At 41.3% G+C, this 19,067-nt stretch overlaps 1 protein-coding gene across 1 annotated transcript in view; it reads left to right on the top strand.

The window, feature by feature from the left end:
• LOC111968067 (neurexin-1a-like) overlaps positions 1–19,067 on the top strand; it is a 594,370-nt gene that overhangs the window by 508,655 nt on the left and 66,648 nt on the right.

The following is a 19,067-nucleotide window of genomic DNA, read 5'->3' as shown; positions in this document are numbered from 1 at the left end:
GAAAAGCACAAACAAATTTGACTCATTTTGTGGTTATCTGCGGCTTACATTATTTTATTTTATTTTCTGGAATGTATGTTTCATCATGACCTCAAGCCGTTTGAAAAGTCACTGCATGCATTTGACATACACTGAGTGTACAACCTATTAGAAACACCTTCCTAATATTGAGTTGCACCCCCTTTTACCCTCAGAGGTATGCTGGCCCTTTTTGATACACATGGGAAACTGTTGAGCGTGACAAAACCCAGCAGCGTTGTAGTTCTTGACACAAACCGGTGCGCCTGGCACTTACTACCATACCCCGCTCAAATGCACTTAAATATTTTGTCTTGCCCATTCACCCTCTGAATGGCACACACACACACACAATCCATGTCTCAATTGTCTCAAGACAAAAAAAATCCTTCTTTAACTTGTCTCCTCCCCTTCATCTACACTGATTGAAGTGGATTTAACAAATTACATAAATAAGGGATCATAGCGTTCACCTGTATTCACCTGGTCAGTCTACATTGCCTTCAGAAAGTATTCAGTACAAAGATACAGGGATCCTTCCTAACTCAGTTACCAGAGAGGAAGGAAACCGCTCATTGATTTCACCATGAGGTCAATGGTGACTTTAAAAGTTAGAGTTTAATGGCTTTGATAGGAGAAAACTGAGGATGCATCATCAACATTGTAGTTACTCCACAATACTAACCTAACTGACAGAGTGAAAAGAAGGAAGCTTGTACACAATAAAAATATTCCAAAACATGCATCCTGTTAGCAACAAGGCACTAAAGTAATACTGCAGAAACATTTTGCAAATCAATTACATTTTTGTCCTGAATACAAAGTGTTATGTTTGTGGAAAATCCAATACAACACATTAATGATTGCTACTCTCCATATTTTCAAGCATAGTGGTGGCTGCATCATGCTACTGTATGGGTATACTTGTAATCGTTAAGGGCGGGGAAGTTTTTCAGGATAAAAAATAAACAGAATGGAGCTAAGCACAGGCAAAATCCTAGAGAGAAACCTGGTTCAGCCTGAAATGTTTAAAGAATAATGGTGTGGAAAGCTCTTAGAGACGTACCCAGAAAGACTCACAGCTGTTATCACTGCCAAAGGTGCTTCTACAAAGTATTGATTCATGGAGTGAATACTGAAGTACAATTTCAATACATTTGCAAACATTTCTAAAACCATGTTTTCACTTTGTCGTTATGAGTTATTGTGTGTAGATGGGTGAGAAATTGGTTTATTTAATACATTTTGAATTCAGGCCGTAACACAACAGAATGTGCAATAAATCAAGGGGTATGAATACTTTCTGAAGGCACTGTATGTCACGAAAGACCTGGTGTTCTTAATGTTTTGTTCACTCAGTGCACATTACATGCTTACCCAACAACTTACCCAATACGGATGTTCTCATAACTGTCCTAATATTATAAGTATTATGAGTTGTGTTATGTGCTCTTAGCTGTTCGATGATGCATCTGACCTCAATAACAGAGGGTGAATCACGTCTCCAGCAGGGTACCCCATCATCAGCTTAACATAGCATCACTCTTTATGCCAATGTATGCTATGACACTGCTAGACATATGCTGCAATCAAATGTGACATATTACATTTAGAAACATGACAGAGGACACATTGGAATAGAGTGATTTAATAATCTCTCCTTCTGGAGAAACAGAGATATTAAGTATTATATATAATTATATGTAAATTAAAAAATTCAGGTACATTTTCATCATATAAATTATTGTTCCGAAAAATGGTTGAAAATGATTAATATCGACAGCTTTATTAGTTCTTTCAAATAACATATTTTGCTTGTGGAGCTTACAGACAACCCAAAACATGTTTAAAAGAAGTAACTAAGTACATCTGTGTTTCACTGAATAGATATTTGTGAAAAATCCATAGTTCAACAATTTTAACAATGCTGGTTCTATTGGAAGCTGGATTGCGTGCAGACATGCAGACTAGACAGGGCTCATTTAGGTCACTGTGTAACCAACCTCTCCAACCTCTCTAAAGTTGCTTTTGTGTGTGTCTCACCAGGGAGAGACAGCACTATGTGGGGTGGCCTCCTCAAGCACTATTGTCGTGAAGAAATACACATGATGCTTCATAGGGCACAGCCCAGGGGGCGTTTTCTGCCTCCATGCTCAAAATAACAAATAAAAGAGAAATAAAAAAAAGAGGAGAGGCCAATGAAAACCAGGGTAGTTGTCGTTTAAATTGTTGTGCAATTCCGAGGCTATGAAGCGATTGCATGTCTTGGGATAAAAGAGAGTGATTTTGGTGGAGCAGTGAACATTGAATCACTTTCATGCCAAATTGATGGACCAGGGTATGGGCTTAGAGTTCACCCCTTGGGTATATGTGCACTGGGCTTGAAGGAGGTGTCTGGCTAATGCTTGATCAGCCACAGACCAAAAGAGTCAAGGAGTCAGAGGAATGGGGTCTGCCTCACAAACTAGCTGGCTGACCTCCAAAGACATAATAACAAGAGAATGGGCGGTCATTTAAGTCACATCACAACCTTTCAGGATTTTTGCTTCACTCCTCAATTGCCCAGAAGTCATTTGTGGTAATTGTGAGGTAAAACTGGTGGTCATTGTGGGTAATAGCAGAGAGTAAATGTGTTGAGGTAGCTTAACGAGCAGGAGAAATGAGGAAAGGAACAACAACTGAATGCATTCAACTGAAATGTGTCTTCTGCATTTAACCCCTCTGAATAGGTTGTATTTCTATGCAAACATAAGAAATGTTATCCTACTACGTTATTTTCTTTGAGTTTCTAAAAGTATTCCAAATACACAGTTTCTTCTGGCACTTGAAGTATTATCCATATTTATTTATTTTTATTTTTAAATAAACATATTGTCCTTATTGTGAAAAGATCGGTAATGTTGTAGTATTTACTTCCCGTGTTCACAGTGGGTTGATACTCAGCTGTGGGGGCTGCTTTCATATTAGATATTATACTGCTGACATGTTCAAAGCGGTGTGTTGGCATAACTAATTAATAATTGACCAAAATGTCCCTTTTGAGAAACAAGCAAGGGCAATACTGTGCAATCAAAACAAATCTAGGAATAAAGAATATTGTAGTCTAGACAACATAATCAATACAGGCACAGTCAAGTTACTTGATCCCTCTGATTGGATATTAGGTAGAGCCCAAGCCTTGACTCCTCTCTCTGATTGGGTATTGGGTGGAACCCGAGCTCGGCTCATTGGCTATTTGTCTCACTGTCCTTTGTGTGCATTTATGCCACAGAGGATAAAGCATTAATGCTGTCCAAAAGCAAATTAGCTTTTCAGGAAGATATTTAGCATTATTTTGCATTCAAGGCTTTCGAGACTCACATACCCCCACAATAGCAAATGATGGCCCAGTTTCTAGGAAATGCATACAGCACAATGATTGGGAACCTAAAATAGACACAGCCTCTCTCCATCCCTCCCCATGCCTCCCGAGTCCGTCAGAGTGTTCCAGACCATTTCTGTCTGTCCACAAAGGGAGGGAGAAACCAACCCAGGCATCATCCTCTTTTACTGGCTTCCTGCCTGCCTGTCTGTTTTCATAGAGCTCAGTGCAAGTTTGTGACTGTAAGGAAAAGCAAGAGAGAGAGAGAGAGAGAGACAGAAAGAGAGAGAGAGACAAACAAAGAGAGACAGAAAGAGACAGTGAGAGAGATAAAGAAATAATCCAAGCAAGTAAATTTCGATGTTATTATTAGTTTCCATTTCATAAATATTGATCTGGGGTAAATGTTTTCTCCCCCCTCCTATGATTAGTCCTGGCCCGTGAACCGTAGCAGCAGCATGCAATCCACGGTGGTAGATCAGACAATGGTCTGTAATTGTGTCTAATCTGTAATCCGTGTATGAGGCACTATCTTAAATCGCGACACAAGCCGAAGAATTGGCCGTCAGGAAGGAAATGAAGCTTGATACTGCTGCTGATGCGCCTGTCCTACTTTTCTGTTCCAAATCGGTTCATCTTAATGGAATAGCAATGTGTTACTCATGTCAATGAAAGCCATCCATGTTCATATTTGCTCACAGGTGTAAATGCATTCTGAATAGACTGTCAATATGACCAGATACTACATACTGTAGAGTACACACATAAACATAAACATAAAACATCTACTCTCTCAGCTGAATAGGTACATCATCTAACTGTATGTACATTACCTCCAATTGCTTTGAAAAAAATGGCCCAAAAAATATATTAATTACAATTTTCAATAAACAATCATCAATCCATTTGTTTTTTCAACAACCATTGATGGTGTCCATGATGACATGTTGTTTGAACCACTGAAAGTAGTTCCGTCATATCCATTATGATGAAGTGTTGAGGAGTATCATTTGCTGATAGTTACAGAATCGATGGCTGTCTCATTATAACAAAAGGCCCTCTTTGTGTGAAACAGAAAGATAATCCCTAGATGTAGATAATCGAGTCCAGGGCAAGCGTGTCATCATGATCTGTTACAGCATTATCAGTGTGTTTGTATCTGGGGTGCACCATTTTTATACCCAACCAATTACCTTTGTCCAGGCACTAGCCACTGTCTTTCATGTATTCCTACCTCATCTGTCCACTTTTTGTTTAGACCTAACCTTTTCTGTCTCTCTGTGCTATTACACATTAGTGAAGGTCAGCACTGATTTGGTTAATCTTTCCCCACCCATTCCTGCAACCTTACCATTTACAGTTTAGTCATTTAGCAGACACTCTTATCCACATACAGGAGCAATTCGAGTTAAGTGGCTTGCTCAAGGGCACATCGACAGATTTTTCAACTAGTCTGCTCAGAGTTTATGAACAAGCAACCTGTCAGTTACTGGTCGAACGCTCTTAACCACTAGGCCACCTGCTTTCCCTATTTCATAGCTATTATCCAACTTGTTAAATATGTTAGCACTGTGAATAAACAGATACAGAAACCGGTAAAAGACATTGCAGTAATCTGCCTGGTAGTACCTCAGGATCATTACACCAACCCCCAGCTACTAACAAAGCTTTGATCTTTGATGTAAACAAAATGCAGCAAATTCCCAAGAGTCCTACATATGAAATTGCATGCATACATATATATACATCTTTCTTTTGGGAAATCTTTGAAGTTCATGGCCTGGTATCTGTAGATTATTCTATAAGTATTGGTTTTACATATAATGTACTGTGTATGCGAAGTCGCCTGTAAACCTCCTCCAGATTGGCTATGAATCATACTCCAAAATATTTCAAAGTGAACCCGTACCAATGTCTTAAAATAAATGAGAATTCAAGGACGAGAAATGCATACTTACACACTCACACATACTTACATTGACAACTTAACACACACATACATACACAAACACATACACATGACACATACACTACATACGCCCACACACACTTAACATGCACACACGTGTGTACTGACGCAACACACACTCTCATACACACACAACGTACACTTTCACACTCACCATACACTGCTGCTAGTCACTTTACCCCTACCTGTACAGTATGTACAGTACATATCTACCTCAATTACCTCGTACTCCTGCACATCGACTCGGTACTGGTACCCCCTGTATATAGCCATGTTATTTTCTACTCCATATATATATATACACATGTTATTTTCTACTCCATATATATATATAGACATGTTATTTTCTACTCCATTAAGAATATATACACATGTTATTTTCTACTCCATATATATATATATATATACACATGTTATTTTTTCTATTCCTATTCCTATTTTTGTCAATATTGTTTATTTTTTTAATTAAAAAAAAATATTATCTTTAACTCTGAATTGTTTTAAAAGGACCCGTAAGTAAGCATTACACTGTTCGTCTACACCTGTTGTTTACGAAGCATGTAATAAATACAATTTGATTTGATTTGATTTGTATGTGTTTAGAAAATTTGAAATTTCAATGTAGGATTGCAGAAGGGCGTCTAAGAGCGAGCTGAGTAGTGTGTGTGTTGGTCCCTGTGAGTGTGTTGGTCCCTGTGAGTGTGTGTGTGTGTTGGTCCCTGTGAGTGTGTGTGTACCTTTGTTCATTCCTGGAAGCAGCATACACCTATACAATATCTATTTACCATATATCAACTAAAGGCAATATATGAACATATTTTCACACAATACTAATTCAGCACAACTAAATAAGTTATGGGGAAGAAAATACATGGGCTTGTTATCCTCACTATATTAATTATTGAACAACATAGTACTTGTGTGTTTTGTCCCTCAGGACCCTCTTCAACTCAATGCTAGAGCATGCTGTGTAAACATTCCCATAGCCTTGTGGGATCCTTGGCGTGCACCACAGTGAGTGAAGTAGCTAGCTAGCTAATCAAATCAAATCTAATTTTAGTTGTCACATACACATGGTTAGCAGATGTTAATGCGAGTGTAGCGAAATGCTTGTGCTTCTAGTTCCGACAATGCAGTAATAACCAACAAGTAATCTAACCTAACAATTCAAAAACTACTACCTTATACAAACCACAAAGTTTGTTAAAGTGGTGATAAAGACTATTACATAAAGATATATGAATGAGTGATGTACAGAAACGGCATAGGCAAGATGCAGTTAAAGATGGTATAGAGACAGTATTATACATATTGAGATGATAATGTAGGTGTTAAACCATTAAAGTGCATAGTAAAGTGAGCTAGTGATACATGTATTACATACAAGGATGGCAAAGCATAGATGATATAAGAGTGCACAGTATATACATATACATATGAGATGAGTAATTAGGGTAGGTAAACATCTATATTAAGTGACATTGTTTAAAGTGGCTAGCTGGTACATTATTTACATAATTTCCATCAATTCCCATATTAAAGTGGCTGGAGTTGAGTCAAGTATGTTGGCAGCGGCCACTAAATGTTGGTGGTGGCTGAGAATAAAGCTGTTTTTCAGTCTCTCGGTCCTGCTTTAGATACCTGTACTGACCTCGCCTTCTGACGATGATAGCGGGCGTGAAACAGGCAGTGGCTGTGGGTGGTTTTGTCCTTGGATGATCGTTAGGCCTTCCTGTGACATCGGGTGGTGTAGGGTCCTGGAGGGCGTGTGTTTTCCCCTTGGTGATGCGTTGTGCAGACATCACTACCCATCTGGCAGAGCCTTACGGTTTGGGCGGAGCAGTTGCCGTACCAGGCGGTGGATACAGCCCGACAGATGCTCTCGATTGTGCATTGTAAAGTTTGTGAGTGCTTTTGTGACAAACGAATTTCTTTCAGCTCCTGAAGGTTGAAGAGGCGCTGCTGCCCTTCTTCACAACGCCTGTCTGTGTGGGTGACCAATTCAGTTCTGTCGTTGATGTGACACCGCAGGAAACTTAAAACTTTCCCACCTTTCTCCACTACTGTCCCGTCGATGTGGATAGGGGGGTGCCTCCCTCTGCTGTTTCCTGAAGTCCACAATCATCTCCTTTGTTTGTTGACTTGAGGTGAGGTTATTTTCCTGACCACAACACACTCGAGGGCCCTCACCTCCTCCCTGTAGGGCCGTCTCGTCGTGTTTGGCTTAATCATCCTACCACTGTAAGTCGTACGTCCGCAACTTGATGATATGAGTTGGAGGCGTGCATGGCACGCATCGTGTGGTGAACAGGAGTCACAGAAGAGGCTGTTGATGCAATGTTGAATACCCTAGCGTTTTTTTAGACAATCTGACACACACACACACACACACACACACACACACACACACACACACACACACACACCACACACACACACCACACACAACACAACAACCACACACACACACACACACACACACAACAACACACACACATCACCACCACACACACACACACTCCACACACACACACACAACATACCACACATACACACACTCACACACACACACACACACACACACACAGCATTTTCCTCTGGAGCTAAGACAATCACCACCCACAGATCATTGCCTCTCATCATTGATCACCTTTTGGAACAGTTTAATGCTTTCATTGACACTCATTAGTTAATTAGGGTCAATCAACTGATGACCTCCGGTACAAGAGGTTACAGACAAAGCTACTGCATGGACAGGATGTGTGTGTGCGTGTGTGCAACAGATCACTAATAAATGAAATAGAAACAGTGAATTAATGATCATTATCCTCGTAGAGCCACCTAATGGGTTAATTCAGCCATCTATGAAGATCTGTGAAGGAGATCAACCACTAAGCTGTTAGAAGTGTCCTAGGGTTTTATATATACAGTACCAGTCAAAAGTTTGGACACACCTACTCATTCAAGGGATTTTCTTTATTTTTACTATTTTCTACACTGTAAAATAATAGTGAAGACATCAAAACTATGAAATAACACTTGGGTGGCAGGTAGCCTAGTGATTAGAGCATTTGGCCAGTAACCGAAAGGTTGCTAGATTGAATCCCTGAGCTGACAAGGTAAAAATATGTTGTTCTGCCCCTGAACAAGGCAGTTAACCCACTGTTCCCTGGTAGGCTGTCATTGAAAATAAGAATTTGATCTTAACTGACTTGCCTCGTTAAATAAAGGTAAAGAATATATAAAATGACAGCTTTGCACACTCTTGGCATTCTCTCAACCACCTTCATAAGGTAGTCACCTGGAATGCATTTCAATTAACAGGTGCGCCTTGTTAAAAGTTAATTTGTGGAATTTCTTTCCTTCTTAATGCGTTTGAGCCAATCAGTTGTGTTGTGACAAGGTAGGGGTGGTATACAGAATATAGCCCTATTTGGTAAAATACAAAGTCTATATTATGGCAAGAACAGCTCAAATAAGCAAAGAGAAATGACAGTCCAACATTGTTTTAAGACATGAAGGTCAGTCAATGCAGAAAATGTGAAGAACTTTGAACGTTTCTTCAAGTGCAGTCGCATAAAACATCAAGCGCTATGATGAAACTGTCTCTCATGAGGACCGCCACAGGAAAAGATGACACAGTTACCTCTGCTGCAGAGGAAAAGTTCATTAGAGTTACCAGCCTTAGAAATTGCAGCCCAAATAAATGCTTCATAGAATTCCAGTAACAGACACATCTCAACATCAACTGTTCAGAGGAGACTATGTGAATCAGGCCTTCATGGTCGAATTACTGCAAAAAAAACACTGCTAAAGGACACCAATAATAAGAAGAGATTTGCTCTTTTAGTATTCCACGCCATCCCTTTCCTGTCAACTCCTGTGTGTCTTTCTGTGGTTGTTATTGTGTGTTGTCTTGGTCTCTGTGGGGAGTATATAGCCTGCCTCCAAAATGGCACCCTGTACTTTATATAGTGCATGACTTTTGACCAAGGCCCATAGGCAGGTGACAAAAACACACTGCCTTTTGTCTCTCTCCTTTCCTCATCTGGTTGTCAGTTGAAGAGAGGTAGGTGTGTATTTTTTATTATCAGAGGGGGAGTGGAAGGAATGCCTCATCAAGACACTTTCCATTTATCTCCACATGTCTAGGTGTCTAGTTTAGAAAATAATAGTCAGTTCAGCCAATTCAGCCTCTTCGAACACAGGTTGACGTTTGGTGAAGAACGTTATTGGTACATGCTGATCTGATTAGTTTGGGGCTATTCTTGTATGCCACTCAACAGGCCAGAACAGACTGAAGTAGACAACAGCAAAGAAGAAAATATGAATAGCCCATAGCATTGTAGCGGCAGCAGAAGAAGAAAATATGAATAGCCCATAGCATTGTAGCGGCAGCAGAGGAAGCATCAGCAACAGTCTCAGGAAAAGGCCAGGGTGGACAGTGAAAGAAAATGTGAGTAAATAAATAGAGAAAGGGAGAGCGAGGGTGAGACCGATAGCAGACAATACTTAGTCAAAGCCTCCCAGATAGCACTCTGTCTCACTACACCCCCCACTTCCCATCCTCAGCAGAGATCAGACAGACAGCACTCTGTCTCACTACACCCCCCACTTCCCATCCTCAGCAGAGATCAGACAGACAGCCTCCTGTCTCACTGCATCCCCCACTTCCCATCCTCAGCAGAGATCAGACAGACAGCACCTGATCTCACTAACCCTTCCCATCTCAGCAGAGATCAGACAGACAGCACTCTGTCTCACTGCATCCCCCACTTCCCATCCTCAGCAGAGATATCAGACAGACAGCCTCCTGTCTCACTGCATCCCCCACTTCCCATCCTCAGCGAGAGATCAGACAGACAGCATCCTTGTCTCACTTGCATCCCCCCACTCCCTCCTCAGCAGAGATCAGACAGACAGCATCCTGTCTCACTGATCCCCCTCCCCAATCCCAGTCAGGACACACAGCGCTCTCACTGCATCCCCACTCCCCAATCCCAGCAGAGATCAGACAGGACTGCCTCCTGTTCTACTGCTTATGCCCCCACTCCCCAATCCCAGCAGAGATCAGACAGACAGCATCCTGTCTCACTGCATCCCCCACTCCCCAATCCATGCAGAGATCAGACAGACAGCACCCTGTCTCACTGCATCCCACTTCCCATCCTCAGCAGAGAGGCTAAGAGAGACTCCTGATAGAACCCTATCTGTGGCAATGATGGATCCAGCCCTTCGCTTCACTGTATTATCACACCAGACCAGCTCTGTGACTAGAGAGATTAATCATACAGGTGTCTGCAACAGGGACACCCAGGTAGCCAAGAGAACAGACAACCAGGTGACTGAGAAGGCCATAGGAGATCAATGACTGAAGGGTTGGTAAAGTAAAAGCAAATAAATGGAACAAAATTATGTGTCATGTCCATGTTATGGCAGTAACAAGCTGAATTTAAGTATAATTTATTTGAAATTACTCTATTTACAGTAGATGTATTGTCAAATCAAAGGCAGTAGGGCAGAAAAAAGGATTATATTAATCTCTAATGCTCTTGTTTGCTCTCAGAATGAAGGGAGGAAAGAGAACATTTGTAGTGGCGTTCATTGGGCTCTTATCAGACTGAATTTCAGGCATTTTAGTTTCTTCAATCCCAGTCATTAAAAAATGATAAACTATAACACATCTATAATTAGCCACCACAACCCACATACATATTTGCCCCTCTGATTATGAACAAACAGTCCAGCTAGCCGCATTCTCAAATTAACTTAGTAAACACTGCACTCCTAAATGGTCCAACTCTCATTCATGAGTTTGTTTCATTAGCTAGCTGTTTTATACATTCTGTGCAGAGAAACAGAGAGAGATTTCTTAATTTGCTGAAAATAGCAATAGCAAGAATTAGGAAGCTGTCTTTAGATAACAATACTATGGTACTATAATGTTATCGATTAATAATTTGTTCAACAATTACACGTTAGACTACAGTACATTGGCTTCACATAAGCCCATGACTTGGGTTTATTTCTTTCCCCTGTGAGCAGTTTGCTTTTTGAGACTAGTGATAGAACACTAACATCCAAAATGGCGGTCCAAAATGTCTTCCCCCTGAGAAGGAACCTCTAGCCGGGGTGCCAGTCTGTTTCTGCTCTCTTGCCAACTCCATACGAAATCACCCTGCATTAACATATGTGGAACCAGGCTAGTGAACCTCTTACCTCTGCCACCAACTAATTTACATCCAAATAGCCAATTAGCCCCTCCATTTTACCAGTACGTCCCAGGTTACTCCAGGTGTAATGGCCTTCTGTTTTGGGATGGGAGCCATGTCCAACAGACGATGGAGGCGGCCAATGTGTGTGTGTTTATGTGTGTGTGTGTGTGTGTGTGTGTGTGTGTGTGTGTGTGTGTGTGTGTGTGGTGGTGTTTGGTGTGTGTGTGTGTGTGTGTGTGTGTGTGTGTGTGTGTGTGTACATGCGTGAATGCGAGCCTTGGTCCTTTTGTTTGTGTGTGTGTGTGGCCTATTTCATTCCCACTCCTTCAAACACACCAGATGGTTTGGTTCCAGTTGAATTGGCTTGTATTGACAGACCGTGTCTTGATCTGGGGCCTTCAGAAAGAGGAAAGGACAGAACCTTGGCGAACTATAGATTTACAGAGAGAAACTTAGGGTTCATCCCAAATTACATACTGATGACATACTGCACTGGCACTGCTGTCGTCTCCCCTAGGGAATGTCCTTGTATGTCAAGTTATGTCAAACCCTTGGAGGGAGGTTCAGGATAAACTTAGCTATGCTGATGAGTCATTGGGTGATGTCTCAATGTTTTACTTCATAATCACTGCTTTTTGCTTTTTCATTTGGTCTCTGCAGTTATATTATGACTGTTTTAGTGGGTCTCTGTCTCACTTCATAAATAGATACATTGTAGTTTTGAGTGTATCTCAATCTCCCAACTACCAGTGTAAAACAATGGGTAAATGTTGTTTCCTCACAGGCTGAATGAATAAAGTATCATAGACAATGTTTGGTCATCATTTCTGAGTGATCCTTTCATTGACAGACGGTTCAGTTGGTTCTTCGAGGCAGAATGGTCCTTCCTGTAGCTACCTTTCTCATCCACTACAGCATAGTATAGTGTTCCTGTGACTTCCAGAGTGCTGAATATAGCAGTAGTTCAGGTGAAATGAATAACTAAGCTATCAGAGAATATTAAGCAATAATTTCAGATTGATCCAGTTGTTGCCAGCTGTACAGTAAAGTATATTATCTCTGTGAATGCAAGTGTGTTATAAATAGCTGTTGTTAAGGTGAAATGATAGCTCCTTAACACAGCTGTGTCTGAAGGCCCTAACTGAAGAGAGACTACTAAATATTGCACTGTACAGATCGGTTCTATTACTGTTGAATCCCCCCGACCCCCCGCCCCCGCCACCCCCCTGCCATCGTACCTTTAGGTTATATGGCATCAATTTAGATGTTCTAAGAAAATATATTGCTTCCCACCTCGCCTCTTCGATACTGAAATGGGTTGGAGGTTGATAGTAGGGAAGGAGATGTGAGGGTAGACGATGGTAATCCCTTTCCATATATGCGACTCGACTCTGTCATTTCAATTTTGCAATTTCATAGTCATCCAGGTCTTTCACCTGTGAAAATTGCTACTTTTGAAGTCTGAAGTAAGAAAGAGTTGTCATGGTGGAACTTACATAAATGTTTTAAAAGGTTGACAGATAATGATAATTGAGAAGGTGGTGGGTAGATTACTCTTGAAGAATACTGGTTGCAGGTGGAATAAAGATGGCTGGTCGGTTAATGTTTTTGACAGGCCATGGAAGCATTTTTGACTGCAGTCCTGAAATAGAGATTGCGTTGGAAATAGGATCAGCCTGAGATATAAGTATCACAACAATGTAACCAACTGATTTTAGAGGAGGCTGTACCTACTACATCTGCTAAAAATCATAGACGAGGACATTTGACTGAATTTTTACAAACCAGTAATACTCCAGATTCTTTATGTTTTATTAAACCATGGTGAAGCTGTGTTTGAAAGATACATCTAAAACTTTATCAAATTAATTAGAATGATAATTGTCTCTGAAATGACGGTTGCAGATTGTCCTTAAAAGTGACAAATCAGTCACCACCCACTAAGTCATTTTGAATAGTGTGCCCTACATTTGGAATCAAACACTATTGGTCTGAGACTGAGGATGACCTAGATTCATGCTGGTGCTTTACAATGATTGAAGATCTAACTTCAACTAGCTTCTGAACAAACACAGACACACACATTGACAGAAGACCTGACTTTAACCACAAGCTCTAATCATTTATTTTCATGACATATTATCTTCTTTTATCTTCTGTATAATTGCAGGAGGCAGTCTGGAGTCACACAGTCACACACGGGTCTGATACGATAACGTTATTGTCCATTTACATGGAAATTCGTTTTGTGATGTCAGCATTCAAATACACTAAATCAATACAATATAATACAACAATACCAGGAGGAATATATCTTCATCAACAATTTATTGTCTTCATTGTTTAGTGTTCACTATTTTCTGTGAAAAAGCAGATGAGCAAACTTTAGACAGGTAGTCTGGTGCAAAGGTCCTACGCCTGACAACAGTATCGTCCATAGCTTTTAGAGAGAAAAAATATCAATGACCAGCAAAAAGTCAATAGCCTAGCTCTCCCTCACCCTGAGAGACCTTGGAGGGTGTTTGTAGTCAACACTCTGTTTTTTTTCTTCCTTTTCCGTTTCTGAAGGTTGTGTCCACACACACACATACACACACACACACATACTTGTGCATCCCTAGTTCCATCTCGAGTCTCTGCATTGCAGTAGGAAATTTCATCGGGGGTCTGTTAGCCTTGAGTAAATAATTGAAGATAGATAACCACATAGGCTTAGTGACACTCCAGTCTCCTATCAAATACTGCAGGGAGTTAGAAAGAGTAGGTTATCAGGGGATGTAAGCATCAAGCGTCTCTGACCTAGGATTAGGTACTCCCAGTATATGTAATATTATTAATTGTGTTCCCAAAAAACGATCTTAGATCAACATGCTTGATACATACAGCCCCATATCTCAAACCTGAATTAGCACACTTATCGTGCTTCCAGGTGCCTGGAATGCTGGAGTTTCTTCTTCCTGTTTAGACATAGGATAGGTCATCATTGTTTTATTTTATACACTTCAGAAGGGTTTAGGAACTGGTGCAACACGAGTCAAACTGTTGTCCATTATTTTTCCTCTCTGTTCATCTGTGACAGAGAACGCTAAGCTTTCATTGAGCATCTCCTCAGCAACCGCTCAGGGTTGTCTGTGGCGCGTTGGCAACGGTTCTATCTCCTTCAAAATTAGTGAGCGCACAGAATGGTAGAAATGATTAAAAAGTGTGTTGTTTGTCAGCATTGAAGCCCCCGTGCTTTTTTCCTCTCACAATAACAGAGAAGTGCCTCCGCTTTGGTGCTTTGAGGGGGCTGTTTGGAGGCTGTTCTGCATGGTTAGCGATGTGATGAGCAATTCCCATTAACAGCAGCAGTGTGAAAAACAGCCTGGATAATAATCAAGCCTCCCAAAACAGTGTTTTAATCCCAAATGGCACCCTTTTTCCTATTTGTGCTATGGGCGCTGGCCAAAAGTAGTGGGATAAACAGGATGCCATTCGGAACACAAGCAGGATTTTCTCATTTAGCTCATTGGAGGCCGGCACTGTAATAGCAATGTGTTGAAATTAATTCTCTGGATGTTCTTGTGAATCAAAGCCCCATCAGAACTCACAAAATAAAGCACCCATGTACATGACAGAACATGGATGAATTAATGTGTATAAATTAATAGCTTGAATGGTTTTGATGGTGCATCATTCTCCTTGAGTTTACATTAGCTTGTTCTGTCTGTCTGTAGCGTATCAGGGGAATCAAATTGTGGCATTTCTCATGGGAACAGACTATAACAATATCATGGGCTACAATAACCGAAGGGCGTAGGTCTATTTAATGTTGTTCAAATTGAGTTTTATTGTATTAAATAAAGAGTAAAAGAGATGTACAGCACATAGTAAAAAGTTAAAGCAGAGCTAAGTATGCCTGCCGTACACATCATTTGGCAGTGGAAAAGTCAGTGTGACTATGTCCTTTATTAGTTGGCATACAGTTAGCAACTCCATGGCAGCTGTCCTCTCTGCTGTGTGACATCCCAGTGACCTCTCACCTCTGACCTCTTGACCCTAATCTCAGGTGGGTGGTGATGGTGGTTGTGTAGCTGATCAAACACAAGCACACGCACACGCACACACACACACACACACACACACACACCACCACCAACACACACACACACACACACACACACACACACACACACACACACACACACCACACACACACACACACAACACATACAATACACACACACACACACACACACACACACACACACACACACACACACACACACACACACACACACACACACACACCACACACACACACACATTACACAAATCCCACACGCAAAGATCCAGAGGTAGAAGTTGGTCTGGTCGGGTGTCGCCCAAGGCCTGTGACGGTCCAACATTGACAGATGGAGGAGAAAGTGATGCGGCAGACCCACAGGGGCCGGACCTGAGAGGTACACTCGTAGCGACAGTCCAAATCCATCACCTCGTTCTCCCTCATTAACGGCTTTTATTGAACCTACCCTTCAGAGGGACTCTGTAGCGACACCCCTGCTGGCATGCACACACACACACGCACACGCACACAACACACACCACACGCACCCACGCACACGCACACGCACACACACAACCACACACACACACACACACACAACACACACACACACACACACACACACACCACACACAACAACCACACACACAACACACACACAGAGACAGACAGACATTGCCTACAACCTACTCTCACTGCTCTGTACTGGACAAACACATAACCTGTCCTACTCCCTCTGTTAGTCCTCCAACTCAGTGTCCAATGCTATACTGAAATAACTAATTTACTCTGTTTTTAGACACTAACCCAAACCCTATCCAAAACCTTAACCCTTACCTTAACCAGTCTGAATTAATGGCTAAACTTTAATCAAAATGTAACATTTATCCCCCCTGGACAAACGTTTAATACTGAAGTGAGACTGTGAGATCTTGTTGGATTTCCTGCTATACACCTGCCATCTCCTTTGTAATTATTTTTATTACATTTTTCTAAAGTTTTTTATTAATTTATCAACATGACATTACTTAACACTAACAACAACAAAAACATAACACTCAACAAGACAGCAAACAAGACAGAACCTTTCTAACATATGTCAGTGGTTGGAATATTATACAGCAAAAAAAACACCCATCACGTATATTTTTTTTCTAACGTATGCCATAGCTTCTCACCCGCACATCCAGTCTCTTATATAACTAAAAAAGTGTTCCCATATCTTACAAAATGTCCCTTTCCTCTTCTGTAATTTTGCTATCATTGATTCATAAGATGAACAATCTTATAATGTGTACATTTCCCTCTTGTATCCCTGGTACACCACCCTACATTGGAAACAACATTTTTCCATACTCAATGTCACGACTAAAATCCCTCTGCTAAATCAACCTTAAATTCTCACAGTTTCCATATTGTGCATGTGAGACTCTTTTATAAAATACTGAAGCGGGGTGTGATTTTCCTGGTAACATGAAATATTGTTCTAACAAGTTTGTATCTCTTTGGAGGTTAATATTCATAAGAGACCCCGTGGAGCTCCTTAATTGTAAGTATTTCCAGAAATCTCCCTTATCTGGCAAATAAAATGCTCCCTTCAGGTCCTGATAGAACATAAGCACTCCTTTCTCATATTGATCCCGAGTGCATGCAGGCCGTGTCTAAGCCATACCTCCCAGATAAATTCATGTTTTCCTATGCAAACCGATAGCTTGTGCCATATGGAAGAATATTTTTGTTTATACTGGGAAATTCCAAACATCTTATGAATCTCAACCCATACCTCTTGGGAATGTTGTAGGATTGGCTGTCTCTCAATCCTTTTTTGTGATTAGTCCTCAATAGGCTTCAATTGGTCTGTGATAAACCTCTCAATATGAGTCCATCCCAAATGGGAATCATAATTGCCCCAGTGTCTGGCCAATTTGGCTACTTCAAAGTATATGTTGTATAGTTCTACATTGGGTAATGCTAGTCTGCCGTTATCCCTTGGAGCATATAACTTGTTCATATTTATTTGGGGTTTTTACCCATCCAAAAGATAATCCTTAATCATTTGTTTGTACTGCTGAAATAAGGGAGAACTGGTCACAGGGAGCATCATGGACACATACAGTGGGGAGAACAAGTATTTGATACACTGCCGATTTTGCAGGTTTTCCTACTTACAAAGCATATAGAGGTCTGTAATTTTTATCATAGGTACACTTCAACTGTGAGAGACGGAATCTAAAACAAAAATCCAGAACATCACATTGTATGATTTTTAAGTAATGAATTTGCATTTTATTGCATGACATAAGTATTTGATACATCAGAAAAGCAGAACTTAATATTTGGTACAGAAACCTTTGTTGCAATTAAGAGATCATATACGTTTTCCTGTAGTTCTTGACCAGGTATTGCGCACACTGCAGCAGGGATTTTGGCCCAACTCCTCCTATACAGACCTTCTCCAGATCCTTCAGGTTTTGGGGGCTGTCGCTGGGCAATACGGACTTTCAGCTCCCTCCAAAGATTTTTTCTATTGGGTTCAGGTCTTGAGACTGGCTAGGCCACTCCAGGACCTTGAGATGCTTCTTACGGAGCCACTCCTTAGTTGCCCTGGCTGTGTGTTTCGGGTCGTTGTCATGCTGGAAGAGCCAGCCACGACCCATCTTCAATGCTCTTACTGAGGGAAGGAGGTTGTTGGCCAAGATTCTCGCGATACATGGCCCATCCATCCTCCCTTCAATATGGTGCAGTCGTCCTGTTCCCTTTGCAGAAAAGCATCCCCAAAGAATGATGTTTCCACCTCCATGCTTCACGGTTGGGATGGTGTTCTTGGGTTGTACTCATTCTTCTTCTTCCTCCAAACACGGCGAGTGGAGTTTAGACCAAAAGCTTCTATTTTTGTCTCATCAGACCACATGACTTTCTCCATTCCTCCTCTGGATCATCCAGATGGTCATTGGCAAACTTCAGACGGGCCTGGACATGCGCTGGCTTGAGCAGGGGGACCTTGCGTGCGCTGCAGGATTTTAATCCATGCCGGCGTAGTGTGTTACTAATGAATTTCTTTGAGACTGTGGTCCCAGCTCTCTTCAGGTCATTGACCAGGTCCTGCCGTGTAGTTCTGGGCTCATCCCTCACCTTCCTCATGATCATTGATGCCCCACGAGGTGAGATCTTGCATGGAGCCCCAGACCGAGGGTGATTGACCGTCATCTTGAACTTCTTCCATTTCCTAATAATTGCGCCAACAGTTGTTGCCTTCTCACCAAGCTGCTTGCCTATTGTCCCTGTAGCCCATCCCAGCTCTTGTGCAGGTCTACAATTTTATCCCTGATGTCCTTACACAGCTCTCTGGTCTTGGCCATTGTGGAGAGGTTGGAGTCTGTTTGATTGAGTGTGTGGACAGGTGTCTTTTATACAGGTAACGAGTTCAAACAGGTGCAGTTAATACAGGTAATGAGTGGA

Source organism: Salvelinus sp. IW2-2015, linkage group LG8, assembly GCF_002910315.2.
Source record: "Salvelinus sp. IW2-2015 linkage group LG8, ASM291031v2, whole genome shotgun sequence".
NCBI lineage: Eukaryota > Metazoa > Chordata > Actinopteri > Salmoniformes > Salmonidae > Salvelinus > Salvelinus sp. IW2-2015.
This window is presented reverse-complemented; position numbering and strand designations above follow the sequence as displayed.